At 37.4% G+C, this 25,915-nt stretch overlaps 1 long non-coding RNA gene across 2 annotated transcripts in view; it reads right to left on the bottom strand.

Annotated features, from left to right (window-relative positions):
- Window positions 1-3,234: 3,234 nt before the first annotated feature.
- The window catches only part of LOC116083963, a 46,936-nt gene continuing 24,255 nt past the window's right edge, over window positions 3,235-25,915 (bottom strand). For both annotated transcript variants that reach the window (XR_004115949.1, XR_004115950.1), the window contains exons 3-5: window positions 18,205-18,329; window positions 11,274-11,345; window positions 3,235-3,289 (exon numbers count right to left, since the gene is read on the bottom strand). This is a non-coding gene — a long non-coding RNA (uncharacterized LOC116083963). The remainder of the gene's footprint in view (window positions 3,290-11,273; window positions 11,346-18,204; window positions 18,330-25,915) is intronic.

Genomic DNA, 25,915 nt, shown 5'->3' with positions numbered 1-25,915 from the left:
GAAACAAGAATGTGATTCAATTCTATTTAATTAAAATATGTTTTTAAATGTTAACAAATTCAAAAAAATGAGAAAGTACAACATTAAAAATAGTTTATGTTGTGTATAATAATTTAACTTATGTTAATGATGCATTCATTCAGAACTACTAGTACATGCACATTTTCATGCAATATCTTTCTATTGAGTATGCACATAAGGTTTTGTTTCCTTTCTCCTTTGTAGACTTTCACTATATATATGTGTTTGTATACAGTCTCCTGGTATTTGTAAATATGTAAATATATATAGGTATATATGTATTCACTCTTGTGTGTGTGTGTTTGTATGAGCACCTGTGCAATTCTATAGTGTGTTCCTCAAAGTCGAGTTGCTGGCTTATTAGTAGCACTAATGCTTACATATATAAGAGAATACTATGTATTTTTAAAAGTACCTCTTCCAACTTAGATTCCAGTCAAATATGTATAAAAGCCTCAAATCATTCCTCCAGATACTAAACATCATGGCAGTATCAGGTTATTTGTTTTGAAAACCTAGGTGCTAAAACATTCAATTATGGACTTAATTAGATGTGCCTTCCTCATGCATATATTTAGGGACCTTATGTATTATGACAGAAATAATTTTTTTTTGTTTCAGAAATATCTTGGCAGTTCTTCATTCTTTGTTTTTCAATATACAATTTAGTATTAGCTCCTCGTCTTTTGTAGAGAACAGTTTTCAAAGTTTGATTGTTATATTGAATTAATAAATCAATTTTCATAGAATTAAAATCCTATCATTTAATAACTTTCTATCCTCGAGCAACTTATTGCTCTCCATTTATATAGATTTTTAATGTCTTTCAATAAACTTTTACATTTTATTGTAAGTTTATATATCTTTGGTTAATTTTATTCCTAGATATAAAATATCTCTCATTGATTTTATAATGTGTCTTTCAAGAAGTTACATGTTCTAAATCATAATTACTAGTGCACATAAACATAACTTTTTTCTCTATTACTCTTGTAATCTAGTAAACTTGCTATACATGATCATAAATTCTAATGTTTTATAGGAAAAAGCCTATAAATATGTGTTGCATTTCTTGCTTTCCATTCTTCTGGCTCCTTATCTGCTTTTCATCATCCAGAATCTTGTAATACCTTTAAAAATGACACTGGTTCTAAGTAGCAATAGAAAGTATGCCTATCTTTTTATTTCTTTGACAATTCATATATGTATATAATGAAATTTAACTATCCCTGTATGGTTAGTTTTGTGTGTGTGTGTGTGTGTGTGTGTGTGTGTGTATGTCAATTTGCTACAAACTAGGATCATCTGGGAAGAGTGAATGTCAGCTGAAGTTCTTGATCAATGATTGATGTAAGAAGACAAAACCTGCTGGGCAGTGGTGGCACATACCTTTAATTCCAGCACTTGGAAGGCAGAGGCAGGCAGATTTCTAAGTTTGAGGTCAGCCTGGTCTAAAGAGTGAGTTCCAGGACAGCTAGGGCTATACAGAGAAAAACCCTGTCTCAAAAAAAAAAAAAAGACAAAACCTACTGTCAACTGCCAACCCTGGGCCCGAGGCCCTGGATATTATAAGAAGGAAAGCTGATAAATCAAAGAAGAGCAAGCCAGTATGCAGCACCCCTCTGCGGTCTCTGCTTTAGTTCCTGCTTCCAGGTTCACCTTGAGTTACTCACCCAATTTCCCTCAGTGATGCATTGGAATGTATAAACCGAACAAACGCTTTCCTCTCCAAGTTGTTTTTTGTCTCACTGTTTTATCACAGCGATAGAAAAACAAAATAGAACACCTCCATTCCTCTCACTTATTTCTGATTCTAAGGCTATTCATACAATACCCACTAATGATGATTCTTGCAGTATATTTCTGATAGATTTTTGTTAGGCAAGTAGATTTATTTTTGTTCTTAGAGTATAGCAATTATATTCTGCTTTATGATTTTTTTCCAGAGAAAGAACTAGTCTTGTCTATGGACATTGTTTTCTTTTTAACTTTGCAAAGGTAAGAATAACATTTATAAATGTTACAAATAATATGCATAGAAAGGGATAAAAGCCATCAACTTAGTTATTGTAGATTTTAAGAACATTGCCTCTTATACGCTGATAGAAAAATTTAAAGAATTTGTAGATTTAAGTGACTTGCTGTTAGCAGTTGGTGTAGAATGTAGCTAGAAACTGTTCGGGCTGCATTTTTTTTTTTTTTTTTTTTTTTAATGAAATAACGTGAGACATTTCTGTGGTACTCCAAACCTCCCACACACCATTTTTGTTTATTCCTAGAGGGAATAAATGTGTTCTCTATGACTGGGAAAGAGGACTTGAAGTCCTTCTTGAAGTTTCTTCCATGTACCATTTTCTTCTGCTGACAGTCTACTATGATAGGAGCCTAGCAAGGCAAAATACCCTGAGTCCTATGTGCCTTCCTGCAATCCAACAGTAACCCTGGCCACGTCCACCACTGTAAGTAAGTAAATAATGTCTAATTTCTCATTCCTTGACATATGTATATGTTTATATACAGTGTTATTTATATTGTCTTTAAAAATTGTTTTAACTGTTGAATACACCATATTTAATATTATTTTTGGAATTTTCCTGATGTCTATAGGATTTGGTCTGTTTCTTTAATCCTTAAAAGAATGTCGTTTTAAATATATTTACCCTCTCAATTAATATCTTTGTCCCCTACTTTAGAGTATCTTTGCTGTTTTCAATTTCTTCCATTTTTCTTCGGTTATACTGATTTTCAGTTTGACTTAAAACACATACTTACAACTCTTATCAACCTTTCTAACACAAGTATTTAAATTGTATTTCCTTCTTAGAACTTCTATTACTATCTTTCAATAATATTGATTTGTGATACTTTTGTTATGATTGAGCTCTTATTATATTAAAATTAGCATTACTGTTTTCTCTGAACTCATTAGATATTTAATAGTGTATATTTGTTGACCTGCCATCTATCTTGATTTTTCCCCCAATGGCTTGAACTGAGTTTATCTGATTGCTTGTGTCCTCTTTGAGGTCATCCATTATTTTTAGCAGAAGACTTTACAAGTCTTCATCTGGCACCTTACCTGATTCATTATTCTCGAGTTCAGTAGTAGAGTAGTTATGATTTCTGGAAGAGTCGCTGCTCAGCCTTTTCCTGTTTCTTAAGTTTCTTTCTCGTGACTTGCACATCGGTTGGACTGACTCCTTCTTCTGGATTCCTGGCTGGGGTCTTGTTGAGCAGCTTGCTCTGAAGGCTCAGCCCATAGTTTGTTCTGCCAAGAAGGAAACTCGCTGCTTTGAAAGTGATTTTTGATTTCTCTTTGCCTGCTAGGTGCCTACATGTCTGTATTCCACCATTATGGAAAGAAGTATGCTCACTTCCCCACTATTTTAATGTTTAATGTTTTGTTCCTTTTTTGTTTGATATGGAATTGAACCTGTTTAAATATATACTAGCAATAAGGTTTTCGGTTACTTTATAAATTATATTACTTCCTACACCCCCTCTCTCATAAATCATGTCCCTTTATTTAATTTTATGTTTATCAGCACACGTTGCAGTCTTCAGACACAGGAGAAGGCATCAGATCCCATTACAGATGGTGGGAGCCACCATGTGGTTGATGGTATTGAACTCAGGATCTCTGGAAGAGCAGTTAGTGCTCTTAACCATTGGGCCATCTCTCCAGCCCAAAGCATGTCTTGTTTGATGCCTCATTTTGTCTGAAGTTAATAAGGATGTTTCACTTTCAACTTTAAAATATTTACCCATTAAAAAAAAAGTTTTGTTTATTTTTAGAAGGTCTCGATATGTAGCCCTGGCTACCCTGACACTTGCTGTGTAGACCAGGTTGGCCTTGACCTCACAGAAACTCACCTACCTCCTCCTGAAAATATTTACTTTCTACAAATCTACCTCTTCAAAACGGGTTTTATATCACTCTGGGAAAAGCACCCATTTCTCTTAAATTGTATCTGTGCCCTTGAAGGAGTGAATTTAGAGAAACATGGTAAATAAATCCTATCTTTACAAACCATAAAAAAAATATTTACCCATATTGTGTGGTCTTCCTAAACAGACATAACACATATGTGCTTGTCTTACATAGGGTATCAGTAACAGACCAAAGAAAAATGTCTACTCATGGCTAGACTGGTGAACAAGTTTGCTGATGTTACACCATGCTTATAGGAGCATGGGTGACATATAAGAAGCTACATCACTTTAAAGCCACCCCCTACACCAGCAGTACTTCAGGAGCTGCATCTTTACAGCTCCCACAAGACTTGCTAATAGCTTCTACCTGAGAGACTTCCACCCCTGCAACTGTTGAAACTTTTCACACTTTTGGGAGGGGTCTTATGAATCTTATATGTTTTTAAAATTCTTGATGCTTATATATTTAATTAGATCATTAAGTCTTAGAAATTCCCCTCTCTTCTCCAGGAAGAGATAGTTCAATTTCAAGAAATAACTATCCAACAATCTATTTTGTTTTTTTTTACTTTCAACTCATTTCACCACTTTGTATATTTCTTTCTTCTGAAACAATTTAGTTGCCCTTTTTTTTTCTGAATCTAAATAGAATATCAACCCATTACCTTATCCACATTTGCATTTTATGTTTTACAGTGTTCCATGTATTAGAGTATCCATAAAACTGGCTTGCATATTTGTGAGAAATAGGATAAAAACAACGACACTTTGAAACTATTATGAAGATAGTGTTAAGCAAATCATTGACTTCTTATTCAGGAAATATGGTAATGTATTGATAACTGCTGATCTAACCTAACACAAATACCTCTGCATAGTTCTAAGCCACTTATATCAGTTATAAATTTTATAATATTCTACTTACTCCTATGATTCTGCACTATATTTTCTATCTGTTCTTTTGACTTTTCTTTTTATAATTAAAAAAATAATTGATTTCTTCCTTTTTGTTCCTTTTTTAGGAGTGAAGTTTTAAAAATTGCATTCTTAAGGGGAGTGGGGAGGGAAAAGGGCTTTTTTTCCTGAGGGGAAACCAGGAAAGGAGATATCATTTGAAATGTAAATAAAGAAAATATCTAAGAAAAAAAAGAAAAAAATCCAAAAAAATTGCATTCTTAGGCTACATTTAGGAGTACATATTTATACATATAAATATATATATGTATACAAAAGCATGCATACATATATGCATGTACATGTTTGTGTATATGTACATACATGTATATGTGTATATGCATGGATATATACATGCATGTATATTTACATATAAATATAAAATTACATATATGTAAACATAAATGTAAATGTATATATTAACATGTACTTAATACATAATTACACACATCATATATTTAGAAGTGATGTTTTAAAAAAATCATATATATTTATATATAAATATATAAATATAAATTTATATATTTCCCAATCTGTAGGTTGCCGATTTGTTTTACTATGTCCTTTGCCTTACAGAAGCTTTCCAGTTTCATGAGGTTTCATTTATCAATCCTTGATCTTAGAGCATGAGCCACTGGTGTTCTATTTAGGAAATTTCCCCCTGTACCAACGAGTTCAAGGCTTTTTCCCACTTTCTCTTCTATTAGATTCAGTGTATCTGGTTTTATGTTGTGGTCGTTGATCCACTTGGACTTGAGCTTTGCACAAGGAGATAGGAATGTCTCTATTTGCATTCTTCTACATGCTAACCACCAGTTGAGCCAGCACCATTTGTTGAAAAATACTGTCTTTTTTTTCACTGGATGATTTTAGCTCCTCTGTCAAAGATCAAGTGACCATAGGTGCATGGATTCATTTCTGGGTCTTCAATTCTATCCCATTAATCCACCTGCCTGTCGCTGTACCAATACCTTGCAGTTTTTATCATAATTGCTCTGTAGTACACCTTAAGATCAGGGATGGTGATTCCACCGAGGTTCTTTTATTGTTGAGAATAGTTTTTGCTATCCTAGGTTTTTGTTATTCCAGATGAATTTGCCCTGGGCATATACACAGAAGATGCTCCAATATATAATAAGGACACATGGCCCACTATGTTCATAGCAGCCTTATTTATAATAGCCAAAAATTGGAAACAACCCAAATGCCCCTCAACAGAGGAATGGGTATAGAAAATGTGGTACATCTACACAATGGAGTACTACTCAACTATTAAAACAATGAATTTATAAAATTCATAGGGAAATAGATGGATCTGGAGAATATCATCCTGAGTGAGGTAACCCAATCACAAAAGAACATACATTGTATGCACTCTCTGATAAGTGTATTTTAGCCTAGAAGCTCGGAATACCCAAAATACAATCCATAAACCACAAGAAACTCAAGAAGAAGGCAGACCAAAGTGTGAATACTTTGTTCCTTCTTAGAAGGGGAAACAAAATACCCATAGAAGGAGTTGCAGAGACTAGCTATGGAGCAGAGACTGAAATAAGGACAATGCAGAGACTACTCCACCTGGGAATCCTTCCCATATTCAATCTTGAAACCTAGACACTATTGTGGATTCCAGCAAGTGCTGGCTGACAGGAGCCTGATATAGCTGTCTCCTGAGAGGCTCTGCTGTTCCTGAATAATACAGAAGTATAGGCTCACAGCCATCCATTGGACTGAGCACAGGGTGCCCAATGAAGAAGCTAGAGAAAGGACCCAAGGAGCTGAAGGGTTTGCAGCTCCTTAGGACAACAATATCAACTAACTAGTATCCTCAGAGTTCCCAGAGACTAAACCACCAACCAAAGAGTATACATGGTGGGACTCATGGCTCCAGCAGCATATGTATAGCAGAGGATAGCCTAGTTGGTCATCAAAGGGAGGAGAGGCCCTTTGTCCTGTGAAGGTTCTATGCCCCAGTGTAAGGGGAGTGCCAGTGCCAGGATGTGAGAGAGGGTGGGTTGGTGAGCAGGTGGAGGGTGGAGGGAACAGGGTTTTTGTGGTTGTTGTTGTTGTTGTTTTCTGAAGGGGAATTGGGAGAGCAGATATCATTTGAAATGTAAATAAAGAAAGTACCTAATAAAAAAATTTAAAAAAAGAAAGATGCATCTCAATTATTGAAATGGTATTATTCACCATATAAAGTTAAGCACATTTGTATAAACAGGATAAAAGTATAGTACATGAATTATATTCCATGACAGTTTTCTAGCTGCCTTTGTTTAGATTTGAAGTCAGTGATGGCAAACAGTAAAGTCCTAAGAAAATAAAATATGACAGGAGCAGATGAACCCCATGTCCCGGTGTCTGCTTTTATTCTCTGTAACCTCAGGATATGGAGTTTTGAAGCTATTCTTTCTCTCTGTTAGAATGATAAGGATGACATTTTGTTCAAAACCAGACAAGATAATAGGACGTGGATCATGACAGAGCTCCTGAAGAATAGATGAGCACAGATTTACATTTTATATGAGATTTTTATGAGAATGATTTAAAATGGGTTTTTAGTAGGAAATTCTAATGAATGCTCATCTTTCTGTTTTGACCTTGGTTAATGCCCCTGCTCAGCTGGGGCCTCTTATGGTAAAGTGATAATAGTGTATTCTCAGCACCAGCTTGGCTTTGAAACAGTTCAGTTCTCTTTTGAAAGCTCAAAGCTGCTTTCATCTGAGTACTATTGATGAAGAAATTATTCTTTCAGATAAAGCAAAGAAAGAAGACGAAAAGAAAAATGGGCAAGTTCCATAAGGGGATAAGCACTGTTAAAGTTGCATTTTGAAAGAGAAAAACCCTTACCTTGTTTCTTTACTTTTAATGAAAGTCTATTAAAAAGTGAAAGAACCATTGTTCTTGGCTTTCTTTGCAGCCATCACCATATTTTTCTGACTTCATGTAATTTGCATTTATCAGTGATTACAGCAAAGGGCATTGTGGGCCTTCTGCATAATTAATCATACCTCTTTAGTGACTCATTTCAGAAAACCAGGAGGGAATCAGTGTCCACAATAATAGCTGAGAAGTTGGTACTGGACTGTAAATTCTCTGCTCTTCAGACTCATTTGTTCATCACATGAGGTTGGAGGGTTACCCTGGATCTTTGTTTCACAGTTTTGAACTTGAGTTATAGCTGCCCTCTGTGTCTACCCACTAGAAGGATGATTTAAGGTGTTTAAAAATGGTTTAAAACCTAATAAAACAGTTTAGTGATCAACAACTAAGGATAGCTAACTCCTAGGTCAGTGCAAATTTAAGTATCATGAGCCTCTCATGACCTGTTGAATTCTTGTCCCCCATTAGGTTGTTTTCAAACACTGGTTCAAATCCTTCTAAGAATAAAGGGCTGGTTTTAAAAACATCACTCACAGAAGAGATTTAGTTCCAGTTTGGCTTTAACCATCTTAAAATTAATTGAAATTGAACTTGGTATTTTCCAAGCACTTTCTCAATGTGAAGCAGATACAGAATAACAATTAGAGACTTAATTCTCCCAATTGAATTTAAGAGAAGGAAACTTCTAGCTTTCCCATTTCTTGGAGCATCTACTTGAAACCATACAATTGCTGCCTTTCTCTCTGTCTCTTTGAGATGTATGTAGATCCTATTTTCTGAGTGAAATGGGACTGTTGCTTGCTTTAAAACTCAAAATGTTTGTCTAGGACCTGGGAGTCATCCTTTTGAAATGTGATCCTCAAGTGAGAAATATAAACTGCGTATAATAGGTAATTGGACATCTGCAACTGGACTTAGCATCACTCTGTTTCTGGTCTCGGGTGTCATAACCTGTGATCCAAAAGCCAGATTTGGCCCTTGGTTCTTGATAAGCCAATTGAACATCACAGATTAATAGAGAAGCAATGGAAGGAGACATTGACTGTGGCCGTGTTGGGAAAGGGGCTGAAGATCCAGTGAGCACCCAGGTCATCCTTCAGCATCCTAGCCGACGTTGAAGTTAAAGTTTAAACAGAAGCTTTCAGTTTTAAAGGCCAGTTGCATAAGCAACCTGCCCAAAGTGTGTTCCCCACCTCATTGTAAGATCAGCCTCTAGCAAGATCATCTGAGAGTTCTAAGACTTTCTCCTGGAGTTAAGTTCCTTCTCTGGATTCCTCCAGAACCTCAACTATTTCCTCTCCCAGCTGGGGGTTCCTAGTGAGATTCTAATTTCCTAGGATATTAGATAACTGTTAAACAATTACAGTAATCCCAGTCACTGAGAGGAGCTCAATACAAAGGTCTGTAAAATAGATTCAGTCCTGATGGACATCCTAGTCACCCTCAGCCGTCTATCCTAGTTACCCTCAGCTGTTCATCCTAGTCACCCTCAGTCGTTCATCCTAGTCACCCTCAGCCGTTCCTCGGGGTTCTCCGCTGCCACCCAAATGCCTTTTCGGAAGAAGCTTCAAGTTTTTAAATATGTGAAGGAAAATTCCAGAAAAGATCCCTAGCTTTCACTGACCCTTCTGCAAGGCTGATTGACTTAATAAAGATTTTAGTGACACCGAGGGATTGGAATATTGCAGGTCCAGAACCTAATTATCTTTGGGACATTGTTAGTCAATTTAATAGCCTTTGTTGCTTCCCCTGGACCTGACTTACCACTGGGTAAGTGACCATTGAGAATCTCCAAATAGACTTCCACCTAACCAATAGGCTAAGAATACTGTCAAATGGCACCTGAGGCCCATACCAGAGTTTTCCCCACTTTGCTGTAGCATGTATGGAAGATTCCAGAAAGAAATGCCACCTTCATCTGGACCCTGTGAGATTGATTGGCTGACTATAAAATGACTGTGGGGAGGATGTGGGGATGCCGCAGGTATGGAGTCTAATTACATCTTATTTTGGACTATATTTATCCCCTAAATAGTCAGCCTTACCTACCTAGGTGTCTGATCTAACATCCTCTGGTTAATAGAATAAAAATCTTTTGTGTTATAAACATAACAAAACCATAGTTTCTACAAACTAAGAGTCTAGGAGTACCATCAGATAACATGATCTGATAACCATCAGATCCCCCTCCCACTTTTTTTTTTTAACCAGCCTTTAATGTTTTTGAAAAGTGCCTTCATTTATAACTTTCCTTGTTCTGTTACTATAAAATCTTCATCAAACAGTCCTCATGTTGGAATTGAGGGTGACCTACATCTGTGTTCCTATGTCAGAACCATAACCGGAATCATGGTTACTCAGGAAAAGACTCTTATCCCCTTTGAGGTGAGGGCTGTGGTTTTTGTATCAACAAAGGCATGTGGGAATATGAATAAATTCTGAGTTTTTGCAGAAAATAAGTGGTTAGATTTGCTCCTCTGCTCACATCTGGGACATTGAACATGAGCATAAGCTGCTAGCATCACAAATATGTATCACAAATATGTATGTATTTATGATATGTGTCTATTGTTTCCTTAAATTCATCACTTTATCTCCTTGTGTCAATAACAACAAAAAGACACAAACCCAATTGCATTCTGTTCCTTGGTTATCTTGATAAATAAGCCTTTTCCTGGTAGGTGGGTTTTTTTTGTGTGTATGTGTGTGTGTGCGCGCGCGCGCATGCCCATGTGAATGTGCGTGCATGTGAGTGTGGGTGTGACTGTGCATGTATGAGTGTATATGAGTGCATTAGTGTGTGAGACTGTGTGTATGTGTGTGTGAATATTTGTATATGACTGAGTGTATGTCTGTGTGAGTGTATGTGATTTTGTCGAGTGTGTGTTAGTATATTGTGAATGTGTGTGAGTGTGTATGTCAGTGTCAATATGCATGTGACTGGGTGTATGAGTTTGGGTATGAGTGTGTGTGTGCATATGCTTGTGTGTGAGGGATAGTATGTGAGTGTGTATTTGTGAGTTTGTGTAAATGTGTGAGTGTATGAATATGTGTGAATGTGTGAGTTAGTGCTTGAGTGAGAGTGTGTGTGTATGAATGTGTATGAGTAGAGTAGAGTATGTGTATATGTGAAATCCTAAGATAACTCTGCTACGTTTACCACAAAAGAGTGATTTCTGGCCTTCAGGTTCATGGCAGGAAACCTTAGAACAGATCATGTGCAGCCAAGGTCCAATGTTTGTCAAAAATATAAGTGTATTGAGGGATTCACTTCAGCTTCAGGAGAAGCAGTCTCTAGCAGTCGGAGCCTGCTTTCTTGTCCATCACCGACAGCGAGGTCTGTTTCCTTTCACAGAAGTTACTAGCTATGAAAATTCTTCTTCACATCTAATTAAACACTGTGGCTCTCTTTACAAATTTTAAGATGAGCTTAACAGCTAACTGCTGGTTTAATGAGATTATAAGGTAGAATTTACACTTACTTGCACGATGGTGAACTCAACCCTTTAGAGCTGAAAGCTTCCAGGACCTGTCTGACACCAGTCATGTGAGCACTGTAAGATCGCAAGTAAAAATGTTTTCTGTTAGTTTTAATTGCTACTTGTCAATTCCCACAAGGTGGATAGGGAGGATAATTTAGTAAGAAATACTTTAGTCAGAGAGGTCAATTTGCCTTCATTTTATTACAATGGCAATAAAGGCCAGGAGACAGAGCCTGCTGAGAGGGATGCCTTGTTCAGAGCCTTCCTTGAAGCAGACATTCTGTCCAGAGTCTCACTTAGAGAATTTGGGCATGTGGAGGACATTCAGAAGGCAAACGGAGGAAAAAAGTGAGACAAGGAGCAGAAGTCCAGGCTCTGGCAGGGTTTTCCCTTCCCTGAGGGACTTCGATCACCTGCATCTATATAACTAAAACCTAAGCAGGGCCTTCTCTCTAGCAATTTACAGAGGGTACTAAGATACACATGAAGCCCAGAGAGCCCCACCCATATACAGGAACCTCCCCAACACATTACCTCCAACTCTCAAAAGTTAAACACAAAGATAAAAATGTTGAAAACAGCATGAACAAGTGACCAGTCATTTATCAGGAGCTCCTTATTAGACCCTCAGCAGATTTCTTTGTACAAACCAGAGAGGGCAGAGGAGGATGGAGTAACAGTCCGCTTTGTGACAATAAAGAAAACGCCAAGAAAGGACACAGTCCAAAAAGTCTGGCCCTCTGAAATGAAAAGGCAATAAACACTGTTCCAGACCAAAAAACAGGTATAAGGAATTCATCACCACTTGGTCTGACAAAAGAAGAAGGATAAATAGAGTTCTTCACACTGAAATTAAAAACTGCCAACATGAAAAATTTAAACTTATTTTAAAAATAAACATATAGTCAAATGTGTAATATCCCAATTCTATAGGAATGGGACATGAATTGCTTTAGCTTCAGGATAAAAAAGAGACAAAATGTTCAGATATTTAAAGGTAGTTTGATAATGGATAGTCATTATATGAAAGATAGGACTAATATTCAGAACTATGAGATAAGAAAATGCTTTGTTCAAGCTACCCAGTTTTTAAATTCTGTTGTTGTAAACTAGTGCAAGACACTATGGGCCAGTGCTGCGTCGCCAGTGTCTGAACCAGAAATGACATCAGAGGTAGAGAAGCTGTGACTATGGCCATACACGATCTAGAGTTCTTTCTAGGGTCAATCGGAGTTGGGGGGGTGTCAACCCATGAACAGCAGGACTTCTGGATTTTGCAGGTGACCACTAAGAACTGCTTTCTTTGGCAAGGGATACTTATTAGTAAATGAATTGGTACTGTGTCTGCTCTAAGAGTACCTGAAAGTCTGCAGGAACATTGCTAACTCACGCAATGTAGAAAGCATACCAGTCATTGTAATTATGGAGAGTGTGTGTACCGCGTGTCTAAGATGACAGTCTGAGCTTGTTTCTAGGTATGATGATTCTTACCCATTTGCTTTAACATCCTCGAAGATTCTGCAGTTTGCAAAACTGAAGCCCAAAACACTACTTTGTAAGCTTTACACCTTTGTAAGCTTTCACAAATGTACAGGTAACTATGTCCACGTTAAGGAGGAGACTAGGAAAGAAAACTGACCACACTAGTAGAAACTAAAACACATTTGTTGCTCTCTGAGTCTTACCTCTGTACCTTTCCACATGTTGCCTGGGAAAACTCTTAGCTATTTTCTCATTAGTTTTTGATTTGTGCATCATATATTCTCCTTTACTGCCATTGTGAGCTCACAAGGAGGATGAAACTATGCTTTCTTGGGCACAGTGTTTTCCAGCAAGAAGGCTGGAGACAGTTTTAATAAAACTGTCATTCAGATTCATGAGTAGTGCCTGCGGCTTGCAGCATTTCCAAGAGCAGATTCTTCTCGGCAGGAGATACTGAGAGCATCCAAGTTTGTACGGCACACTGCAATATTGGAAACATGCTGAAAGACTCTGTGCCCCTGACTCTGTGATAGTCTCCATGCAAAATCATAGGTATAAATACCAATTTGCTTGACAATATTGATAAACAGAAAAGAAGCCCCTCTCGCACTGTCCTCACTCCAGACTAATTTTCTTTCTAAAGCAATGGCTCTTTATTCTAATCTGATACTCACAGGTCGTCTAAAGGTAAATGTATCCTGTCCCTGATCCTTTCTTGTCATTCTTTTCCTCTCTTGTCTATAAGTCAAAGCAGGTCTGGCAAGTTGTCTGGCGATGGAAGATAAAACAAAGAAACAGAACACAATGTCCTCTGTGGACACCTGATGTGGGCCACGTATCTCTGTGTACACTTGATATGGGGTGCATAACAGATACAATTTGGGGTACTTTGCAAGTTCTCTGTTTTGCAGTCGTCCTTTAAAGTAGGTATAAGTCAGTATATTTTAAAGAGGGTGCGTAAAATGATGTTTGGTCACTTCCTGACTTAATATGCTTCCTTCTGTGTGGTGCTAAACCTAATCCCTGTCTGTCCTGGATATTGAAGGTGCAACTGAGGAAAGAAGCAGTTAGTTAATGCTGTACCCTGAAAGAAACACAAGATGTCTCTCACACTCGTAATGACATAGAAACACATGTTCAACTATCAAACTTTCACTAAGTAGATTCCACAAAGGCAGAGACTGCAGGACATTTTCTTCCCTTTATTAAAACATTTTTATATTATTCGTGCATGCATGTATGTATACACAATGGCACACATGTGCAGGTCAAAGAACCGAATAAATTCTCCTCTTCCACCGTATAGTTTCCAGGGATCAAATTCAGGTCCTCAGGTGTGGCAGTGAGCACCTTTACTCACTGAGCACTTCTACCATGCTGAAGTTTTCATCAGTGCCGTGTCAATGTATGTAGGGAACAAGTCTTGGATGTAACTGGAGCTCAGTCTATTATGTTTAAGAATGAATATGGTTTTTCGATTAAAATGTTTATATAATAGATTTTGATTATGGTTTCCCCTAACTCTTCTAAGATCCTCCCCACCCTCCTATCTGCCCAACTTTATGTTTTCTCCCCTCCTCTAAAAAAAAAAAAAATAGAAAAATAAACAAAAGACCTCACAAAACCACAAAAATGAAAATAAAAACAAACAGACAGAAAGACAATGTGACATTTTACTTGAGAAGTGTCTTTAATAGGAATGCCTACCACTGACCACTCACATTGCCTTGGATTTTGGTCACGCGCCTTCTTCTCACATCCTGATTTCATGTGCTGTCTCCCTTCCAGTGGCCTGCTGTCTTGGCTAACAACAGTGGCTCTCAACTCGTGGGAATTGATCTGGGGTCAGATATCCCACATATCAGATATTTACATTATGATTCATGACAGCAGCAACATTACAGCCATGAAGTAGCAATGAAATAATTTTATAGTGGGGGGTTACCATAGCACGGAGAACTGTATTAAAGGGTCGCAGCATTAGGAAGGTTGAGAACCACTGGTCCACAACACGGGAAGGTGGAAAGTTTGTCTTGCATTTGTTTTCACATCTGTCTCCTGCCTGTGGCTCACTGGATGTTGGTTTCATAGTGGCCTTCTTTGAACCAGTTTCTTCTTTAGTGGTCCATGTTGTTCTATCTGCAAACCAGTTACTTCCTGGGATGCTGCTCACTTGCACATGGACACGAGAGTCCCTGGATGTTCCTGATGAGCACACGTCAGTTCCTACTAAGTAGCTCTTGTTTAAGAGAGTACCAGAAGCATCCCATTCTGGCTTCAGGTCCAAAGGCAACTGATGGGTGAAAACATGCCAGTAATTTACAAATTCAAAGAGTCAGAGACTTGACCATGGTAAGAATGAAGATTATCTCTTCCAGAATCCAAAGGGGTAGGAGACCAACCTTCAGAGTGATGACTGATTAGCCAACAGCAAACGTTTTGCTTTATTCCCTGCTATTTTCTGATCCCACTCTACAGGCCTCTGGAAGAGCAGTGAGAGAACCATTTTCTGAAAACCAGGCACATATCTGTCTCTGACAACAAGCAAGGTGAAGTTGAGAATGGAAAATTAAGGGGTGTTGATTCAGCTTCAGATTTATGCTTGCTTAGTAACACTATTGACCTGATGTGCCTGTCTGCCTGCCGTCTTTTCTGTGCATCAGGAAAACTGTTTTGTAAGAGCAAACGGATAACTAACACTGAAGACTTTCCCTTTACCCTCAAGACTGCAATTGACTGAGTTGCTCCTCTTGCATCAATTGTTTGGACTCTGTGAAGCAGCTGACTTGTACATCCTGGCACTTTATAGACTGTTCACCCACGGAACCCTTGATCCCAACTATGTGTCACATAGTTGCCTTGGGTGACATCAGAATGACTGAGTTCTACAATTTTATTTGTAGTGATAGCCTAGGCTCCTTCTCTCTGTAAATGATGTTTGTCAGGGTTTTGTGTATTTTTTTCTTATTTAATATATATTATTTTATTTAATGTATATCTCAATATATATATATATATATATATATATATATATATATATATATATATATATAATCAGTACACTGTAGCTCTCTTCAAACACACTAGAAGAGGGCATCAGATCTCAGTACAGATGGTTGTGAGCCACCATGTGGTTGCTGGGAATAGAACTCAGGACTCCTGGAAGGACAGTCAGTGATCTTAACCTCTGAGCCATCTCTCCAGCTCCCTGTGTATTGTTTTAAACATCCTCCATGGGGTTAATTATTCCTCGGTGCACTACACTTGTGTGGAACCCCTTACTTTCCACGTATGTATCTTCTAGCATTTGTCCTTGTGGTGTACTACATCCTAATGTTACTCATTAGAAGGGCCTCTGTCATTGGGAGTCTATAAGCAGGCAGGTTAATGTAGGGTTCTATGCTCTGAGTTAACTGTTAGGCTAAGGATCAAGTTTCCACCTTTGGGCTTTTTACTCTCCCTGTCACCTTTTATATCAAAATAGAAAGTACAGTCATGATAATAAGGTAAAAGTATGAATTGAGGGTCTACAACACTCTTCAGTATCACGTGGCTATGAAACTAATTTATAGCCTATATACTTTGATCCTTTTCTTTCCCTTAAATATTGTCATAGAGCCTCTGTAATCACAGAGAGCCCATTGCCCAGGTCGTCGCTAGGGATCCCATGCCCACAGGAGGCCAAGCTTGGGAAAGGTTCTGCTGTTTTCATTGTGAGTCTTTCCATTTACAAAAGGGAGTATACACTTTCACTTAATACTGAGCCTCACCACAAATTCTGCTGTTGGTGCTGCCCAGAGTCAGGCCGAGACAATTTTCTGAAGCAGCCTTCCAACTCAGCCAAGGCATGCTTTCCTCTGGCGGGGACTGAACCGAGTGCTCAGACGTGAATGTGCTTTCTCGTACTTACCCATTTATACACAGCATTGAGGGAGCACCCTCGATCTAAGCAAGCCAATGATTCCTTGCAGATTTTTGCAGCAGACAGTACACATTTTTACAAGTTGCAATTACAATTTTAAAGCAGAAATATACTGACGCTGTTCTTAGATTTAAACATAAAGTGGGAAAAGCCCATTGTAAACAAACCCCATGGCTTTCCTTCATGTTTGAAACTCTGTTAATAATGGTCTAAAATTGTCCACTTTTTGATGAAAAGGTCCACCTGCAGTCCAGTAATGAGACTTTCTTTTATCATGATTAATTTTTAATGTTAGAGATTAATGTAAGAACCCATTTAAACATTTGCCAGGAGCTCAGTAAAATAATTTATTCAAAGTCCTGTAAAGAAATTCTTTTCGCTGTCAGACATCACTGTATTTGGTCCTTAGTATGTGGAATTCGTTGTCACAGTGAAGTATATTTAAGGGAGCAAAGAGCTGAACCCACTATCTTATTTTGGTGGGACAGTAGGAGCTTTTGCTCTGTCCTCAAATCTGTACAGCCACTGAGTTAGTTATGCTTTATCTAGGCATTGTGTTTTCCTTAAAGGGTGAACTATAACAATGGAGCCAACATCCACCATCAGTTTGTAAAGCAAATGGCAAAGTGGAAATTGGTCTGTATTTCTTTGAAATATCCTTCCTGGAAGGAAAAGTTGAAAATATGACATTGATTACTTTGATGAAGATTGAATAAACTTGGAGAGTTTATTAGCTGTAGTTTTCTGAACCATTTAAAATCATTGCCATTTAGCAAGTGTGGTATTTGTCTCAACACCCACATGTTCTTTGATGTATTCATGCACATACTAGGTGAGCTACACATTGCCAAGGCACGATCAACTCCCAGAGACAGCCACAGGGGCATCTTTCTCATGATAGAGGCCCTACCATCTCAGGAGAACATCTGCTGTTTCAACAACACAAAGTAAGAAAGTGAATGAGATTGTCACTATGTAAGAGGCAGCAAGAAGGAGACACTGATCCAGTTCAGAGGCCCTGGCTGACTGTGAAGACGGATGGCAAAGAAGAGTCTTATTCTATTAGCAGAGAAAGAGAGCAGGGCTTCACAAACATTACTAATTTTAAACACATAAAAGGGGTGCTGTTTCTAAGACTGTAACTGGTAGCATATGACTTTGGGGAGTATCTCAGCCTGTTTCCTGTGCTGTATCCCATTCATTTATATCAGTGAGCAGAACTCCATCAATCCAGGTTGCATATCCAATGGCAAAAATATCACTGTCCTCATACCTTGGCAACATGCCCTCATGTACTATATGGAATGTCAAGAAAGTTACTTATTGTCTTTTCTTTATTTGCACATTGAGGATTAGCTCAGTTATCTGCATCCAAAATGCAAAATTTAAATGCCTTAAGTACAACACACAGTTCATAGAGGTAGAAAAGTTCTTACGCTTTTACAAATTAATCAGTTATAATCCCAGTGTCCCCCTATTGCACAGAACAGCCACCAGGGACATTTATTCCATCTTTTCCCTACAAACCTGTGTTGGCTTTGTTGTTTCTATGCTTTGAGGAAGACTCTCACGATGTCATCTGACCTCACTGAATGGCTGGGAGGAAATGTGGCACACAGTGTGGCACATGGCTACAGCTCAAATTTTCATTACTGTGAAGAGAAGGGATAGAGAATGAGTATTAAGATTTCTAGAAATTTCTGTCATAGATAGGAAAAGCTGGCATGAAAGTCCCCAGCACACTCCCTCACATTCCCCTCTGCTTCCACATTCAAATATTCATAGGTCAGAATATATATTAATTTAAACCCTCATTTTAAGCCCAAATTTTACTTAACTGGTTAAGGATGTCATTTCTGGCTTTATCAGTAATATAGTTACGGCTTCCCAATTAGAGAGTCTGACAGTTTCTAAGCTTATCTTCTAAGTTAAATATTTGTTTTGAATTGATAGAAATAAAGAAGCTGAAAGTCGTTTATACAGATAGACTTTTCATAATGACTAAAATCCATCTTTACAGATTTAGCATGAGATTTAACTTCCAAGCCATGGCATATTGCTGATCAGTCTGAGTGCTGTCACAGTTAACCTCAGAGAAAGTCATAATCTTTGCCTACACCACACAAAGGGCTGTCTACACACTAACATATTGCTACTACAATTAGATCCACAATTACAATGCAACTCTCAGGAATAAAGAATTGATGCCAAAGCATGTCACACTACAAAAAGGAAGTTGCCAAGACGTTTGTCATCTTGTGTAAACAAAGCATGGTAAAACCATCTAGATGACTACGTAGTACTTAGTACTTAGTAGTAGACTACTTAGTCTAGTACATGGGTGTATGTTAGAAATATTGACAGAAGCTAGACACAGGAGACAATGCATTGTTTATTGTATTTATATAAGATGTCTAGAATGAAAAACCTATCAGAACACAAAAATTAGCAGCTGTCTCAGGCTGAATGCGGAAATGGGGGTTTGCTTTATGTGGGCAAAGGGAGACTTACTAAAAAGTGTAATAATGATGATCATCATGCAGTTCAATAAATGTACTAAAAACTGATGACTGAAGATGAGTGATTGTCTTTTAAAGCCTTGTTTATTTTGAGGCAGGGTTTTGAGAAGTGCAGACTGACTTTTCAAAATTCACTAAGTAGCAGAGGCTGGCCTTGAACTGATTTCCTGCCTTCTCTTCCTGAATGCTGGTATTATAATCATTTGCCATCATACCAGATGAGATGATTGAATTTTATGAAATGCAATTTGTATCTCAGAAAGGTTTTGATAGATGAGACTAATCTGGAATGACCTTCCTTTTTCAATACTAAATTGTACCATGATGATGCCTTTCGTGTGCCTATGGAAGAAGCCTCGCCTGTTATATTTTAAAAACTAGAAAAATATAATGCTTTCACTTAAAAACATTAACTTCATTTCAGGCCATTTAAACATTATCATGTTCTTTGTTTTAAAATTTATTTTTATATATTTTCTTTTTTTTCTTTTTTCTTTTTCTTTTCTTTCTTTCTTTCTTTTTCCCTTTCTTTTTCTTTTTCTTTCTTTCTTTCTTTTTTCTTTTTGAGACAGGGTTTCTCTGTGTAGCCCTGGCTGTCCTGGTACATACTCTGTAGATCAGGCTGGCCTCAAACTCAGAAATCTGCCTGTCTCTGCCTCCCAAGTGCTGGGATTAAAGGCATGTGCCACCACCGCCTGGCGATATTTTCTTTATTTACATTTCAAATGATATCCCCTTTCCCGGTTCCCCACCCCTCGGAAAAAACAAAACAAAATAAAACATAACAAACCTATTCCCACCCTCTCCCGCTTCATGGCCCTGGTATTCCCCTACACTGGAGCATAGAACCTTCACAGGACCAAGGGCCTCTCCTCCCATTGATGAACAACTAGCCCATCCTCTCCTACATATGGAGCTGGAGCCATGAGTCCCACCATGTATACTCTTTGGTTGGTGGTTTAGTCCCAGGGAGTCCCTGGTGGTTTAGTCCCTGAGGGTACTAGTTAGTTCATATTGTTGTTTGTCCTAAGGAGCTGCAAACCCTTCAGATCCTTGGGTCCTTTCTCTAACTCCTTCATTGGACACCCTGTGCTCAGTCCAATGGATGGCTGTGAGCCTCTACTTCTGTATTAGTCAGACACTGGCAGAGCCTCTCAGAAGAGAGCTATATTAGGCTCCTGTCAGCCAGCACTTGCTGGTACCCACAATCGTTGTCTGGGTATGGTGACTGAATATCGGAAGGATTCCCAGGTGGGACACTCTCTGGATTATCCTTCCTTCAGTATCTGTTTTGTCTCTGTAACTCCTTCCATGGGAATTTGGTTCCCCATTTTAAGAAGGAATGAAATAGCCACACTTCCTTCTTTTTGAGTTTCTTGTGGTTTGTGGGTTGTTCTTCCTGTATTCCGAAATTCTGGGCTAGTAACCACTTATCAGAGAGTGCATACCATCTGTGTTCTTTTGTAATTGGGTTACCTCATGCAGGATGATATTCTCCAGGTCCATCCATTTCCCTAAGAATTTCATAAATTCATTGTTTTTAATAGCTGAGTAGTACTCCATTGTATAAATGTACCACATTTTCTGTATCCATTCCTCTGTTGAGGGACATTTGAGTTCTTTACAATTTCTGGCTATTATAAGTAAAGCTTCTATGAACATAGTGGAGCATGTGTCCTTAATATATGTTGGATCATCTTCTTTTTTTTTTTTTTTTGGTTTTTTTCGAGACAGGGTTTCTCTGTATAGCCCTGGCTGTCCTGGAACTCACTCTGGAGACCAGGCTGGCCTCGAACTCTGAAATCCGCCTGCCTCTGCCTCCCAAGTGCTGGGATTAAAGGCGTGCGCCACCACCGCCCAGCATTGGATCATCTTCTTGTTATATGCCCAGAAGTAGTATAGCTGGGTCCTCAGGTATTACTATGTTCAATTTTCTGAGAAACTGCCAAACTGATTTCCAGAGTGGTTGTATCAGCTTCCCACCAGCAATAAAGGAGTGTTCTTCTTTATGCACAACCTTGCCAGCATCTGCTGTCATCTGCGTTTTAGATCTTAGCCATTCTGATTAGTGTGAGATGGAATCTCAGGGTTGTTTTGATTTGCATTTCCCTGATGACTAAGGATGTTGAACATTTCTTTAGGTGCTTCTCAGCCATTGGTGTTCATCAATTGAGAATTCTTTGTTTAGCTCTGTACCCCATTTTTTAATAGGGTTATTTGGTTCTCTGGTGTCTAACTTCTTGAGTTCTTTGTAGACATTGGATATTAGCCCTCTATCAGATATAGGATTGGTAAAGATCTTTTCCCAATCTGTTGGTTGCCGTTTTGTTCTACTGACAATGTCCTTTGCCTTACAGAAGCTTTATAATTTTATGAGGTCCCATTTGTTAATTCTTGATTTTGGTGCATAAGCTATTGGTGTTCTGTTCAGGAAATTTTCCCCTATGCCTATGTGACCGAGGCTCTTCCCCACTTTCTTTTCTACTAGTTTTAGTGTATCTGGTTTTATGAGGAGGTCCTTGATCCACTTGGACTTGAGCTTTGTACAAGGAGAAAGGAATGGATCAATTTGCCTTCTTCTACATGCTAACCGCCAGTTGAGCCAGCACCATTTGTTGAAAATGCTGTCTTATTTCCACTGGATGGTTTTAGCTCTTTTGTCAAAGATCAAGTGTCCATAGGTGTGTGGGTTCAATTCTCGGTCTTCAATTCTATTCTATTGATCTACCTGCCTGTCACTGTACCAATATTGTGCAGTTTTTATCACAATGGCTATGAAGTACAGGTCAGGGATGGTGATTCCACCAGAGGTTCTTTTATTGTTGAGAATAGTTTTTGCTAGCCTAGGTTTTTTTTTTTGTTATTCCAGATGAATTTGCAAATTGCTCTTTCCAACTCTGTGAAGAATTGAGTTGGAATTTTGATGGGGATTGCACTAAATCTGTAGATTGCTTTCAACAAGATGGCCATTTTTACTGTATTAATCCTGCCAATCCATGAGTATGGTAGATCTTCCCATCTTTTGAGAACTTGTACAATTTCTTTCATCAGAGACTTGAAGTTCTTGTCATACAGATCTTTTCCTTGCTTAGTTAGAGTCACACCAAAGTATTTTGTATTATTTGTGACTATTGTGATGGGTGTTGTTTCCCTAATTTCTTTCTCAGCCTTTTTATACTTTGTGTAGAGAAAGGCCTCTGATTTGCTTGAGTTAATTAGTTAATTTTTATATCCAGCTACTTTGCTGAAGCTGTTAATAAGGTTTAGAAACTCTCTGGTGGAATTTTTGGTGTCACTTAAGTATACTATCATATCATCAAGATATAGTGATATTTTTACTACTTCCTTCCTAATTTGTCTCCCCTTGATCTCCTTTTGTTGCCTAATTGCTCTGTCTAGGACTTCAAGTACAATATTGAATAGGAAGGGAGAGAGTGGGCAGCCTTGTCTAGTCCCTGATTTTAGTGGGATTGCTTCAAGTTTCTCTCCATTTAGTTTGATGTTGGCTACTGGTTTGCTGTATATTGCTTTTACTATGTTTAAATATGGGCCTTGAATTCCTGATCTTTCCAAGACTTTTATCATGAAGGGATGTTGGATTTTGTCAAATGTTTCCTCAGCACCTAACGAGATGATCATATGTTTTTTTTCTTTGAGTTTGTTTATACAGTGAATTACATTGATGGATTTCCATATATTGAACCATCCCTGAAGCCCTGGGATAAAGCATACTTGATCATGATGGATGATTGTTTTGATGTGTTCTTTGATTCGGTTTGCAAGAATTTTATTGAGTATTTTTTGCATCGATATTCATACGGGAAATTGGTCTGAAGCTTTCTTTCTTTGTTAGGTCTTTGTGTGGTTTAGGTGTCAGAGTAATTGTGGCTTCGTAGAACAAATTGGGTAGAGTACCTTCTGTTTCTATTTTGTGGAATAGTTTGAGGAGTATTGGTATTAGGTCTTCTTTGAAGGTCTGATAGAACTCTCCACTAAACCCATCTGGTCCTGGGGTTCTATTTTGGTTGGGAGACTATTAATGACTGTTTCTATTTCCTTAGCAGATATGGGACTATTTACATCATTTATTTGTTTGATCTATAGTTTAAAGAAGGACAGCATGAGCAACTCTAGTGTACAGCTTGATTTTAACTCAGTTGAGTTCAGCTCACTGGGACTAATTTTAGATTTTTGACCTCCAGAAATGTAAACCAATAGCAAATAGCTTAAAAACTCTAAAATTTGTGGTATCTATAATTATAGATATAGTTTGAAACAAGTATGTCATCTTTTATGTTTTCAAGTTTCTAATTCATGCATAAATAATTCCTTTTATTGTTATCGACTTGCCATTTATGTTGCAAACATATTTCTAAGGTCATAGATTGCATAGATTTGTGTATGTGCATAGCATGCAGGATGGTTCCTAGTAAAAATCTGTAGTTAGTTTTTGAACTTTATGTTACATTAAAGTTTACTTCAATGATTAAAAAGAAGTCTTAACTACCACATGACTTGTAGGGTTGTTTCACTGAAGTGAAACATTCTTTTGTGAACTTACTTATATACATATTGATTCCAACATTAAACACTTCTCTAACACAAATGTACTGAGATTATATAGTTAATAATAATAATGCCATTTGCACAAGATGGAATGATTTAAACACATACTTTTGGTAACATTAAAGAAAACAGCACAGAGATCTTAGAAAAAAGTCTGATAATCAAATCACAGTTATACTAAGAACTTTTACTGAGTGCACCAAAGACGAAGTCAGTATACAAGAAACAGTTGTCATGAATATAAAAGATCCAATATATTACTGACAGTTCCACTAACTGCTATTCTTTCTCTCTGTTTACATCTATAACATAAAGGTCATTGGTTTGAACTCTTTAAAGTTCTAGGACGCTTTTTTTTTTAAGTTTTATTGCAATATAATGAGAAAAGTTACACGATTTCAATTTATCCAAACTTGTTAACATTTAAAAACATATCTTAAGTAAATAGAATTAAATCACATTCTTGTTTCCCTTTTTTACCCCAGCTCCTCCCAAAGATCCCCTTCAATACCTACAATATCGTTTTTGTCATAGTCTTTAAATTTTATAAAATATTATAACAATAAAAATGATTATTATAAAAGTTGTTTGATATAAAACAACTATCAATTTAACAATCTTATGTAGATGCTTGTCTATGGCAATACTGAAAATACAAATGATTTTCTCAATATACATTTTAAATAACTTCAAATGTATTAACTGTATATTTCAAAATAATACATCACTACTAATATTTTCTTAAATGAACATAAATATATAAAGTGTTTTTGTTTGTTTGCTTGTTTGCTTGTTTTGTATTTAGTAGAGCTTAAAATCTTGGCTCTTACTGTGGTAACTTGATACAAGGGTTACAAACGTCAAGCAAAGCAATCAGTCTCTTTGTTCTCTTTCAAGCCACCTCCCAATTTAATTGTCTACATTACTTTTGGGTATATAAATACTTTTAAAATATGTAAGCTGTTCTGAAAATCATATTATAGTGTTAAAACATGAAATAAACAATACTATTAATAAAGAGGCTGAGATAGGAGAAGCAAAATCTCAAGACCATTATGTTGTACACAACACGACATTGTCACAAACAAACAAGCTGAAAATGTATATGGATTGTATAATATTGGACCTATTTCTCCGATTACCAAATTAGAGAGACCACTGGATGACAATCAACAAATTTCTAATTCTTCAATTTTTTTTGGATTTCAATTGATTAGGATATGTTGGTAATATTAATTTTCATATTAAGATATTAGGAAAAAGTAATTGTCACTTCCTGTTGTTTTTGTTGTAAGATGTGGAATTAGGTTTGTGTGGATTTGTTGAAAGATTACCTTCTTGCTTCTTCTAGGGTGTAGTTTTGCTCCTTATGTTGATGTTTTTCATCTATTATCCTTTGTAGGGCTGGATTTGTGGAAAGATATTGTGTAAATTTTGTTGTGTCCTGGAATATCTTGTTTTCTCCATCTATGGTAATTGAGAGTTTTGCTGGGTATAGTAGCCTGGGCTGGCATTTGTGTTCTTGTAGGGTCTGTATGACATCTGCCCAGGATCTTCTAGCTTGCATAGTCTCTGGTGAGAAATCTGCCGTAATTCTGATAGGCCTTCCTTTACATGTTGCTTGACCTTTTTTCCTTACTGCTTTTAGTGCATTTGGTGTTTTTATTATTATGTGATGGGAGGAATTTCTTTTCTGGTCCAGTCTATTTGGAGTTCTGTAGGCTTCTTGTATGTTCATGGGCATCTCTTTCTTTAGGTTAGGGAAGTTTTCTTCTATAATTTTGTTGAAGATATTTACTGGCCCATTACATTGGGAGTCTTCATTCTCTTCTATACCTATTATCCTTAGTTTTGGTCTTCTTATTGCATCCTGGATTTCCTGGATGTTCTGGGTTAGGAGCTTTTTGCATTTTGCATTTTCTTTGACTGTTGTGTCAATATTTTCTATGCTGTCTTCAGCCCCTGAGATTCTCTGTTCTATCTCTTGTATTCTGTTAGTGATGCTTGCCCAGACTGACTGGAAGCAACCTGAGCCACTGGGCTGGCAGAGTTTCTGTGTTCCTGGTCCCACTGGTCCCAGTTACTCCTGGTATTGGATACTCCCGGTATTTGGACAGATGTTGTGTCCTCCTCCAAGACTCTTGTTTTGTTTT

The sequence above is a fragment of the Mastomys coucha genome, unplaced genomic scaffold, assembly GCF_008632895.1.
Source record: "Mastomys coucha isolate ucsf_1 unplaced genomic scaffold, UCSF_Mcou_1 pScaffold8, whole genome shotgun sequence".
NCBI lineage: Eukaryota > Metazoa > Chordata > Mammalia > Rodentia > Muridae > Mastomys > Mastomys coucha.
The sequence above is the reverse complement of the archived record's forward strand: the minus strand, read 5'-3'. Positions and strand labels throughout refer to the sequence as shown.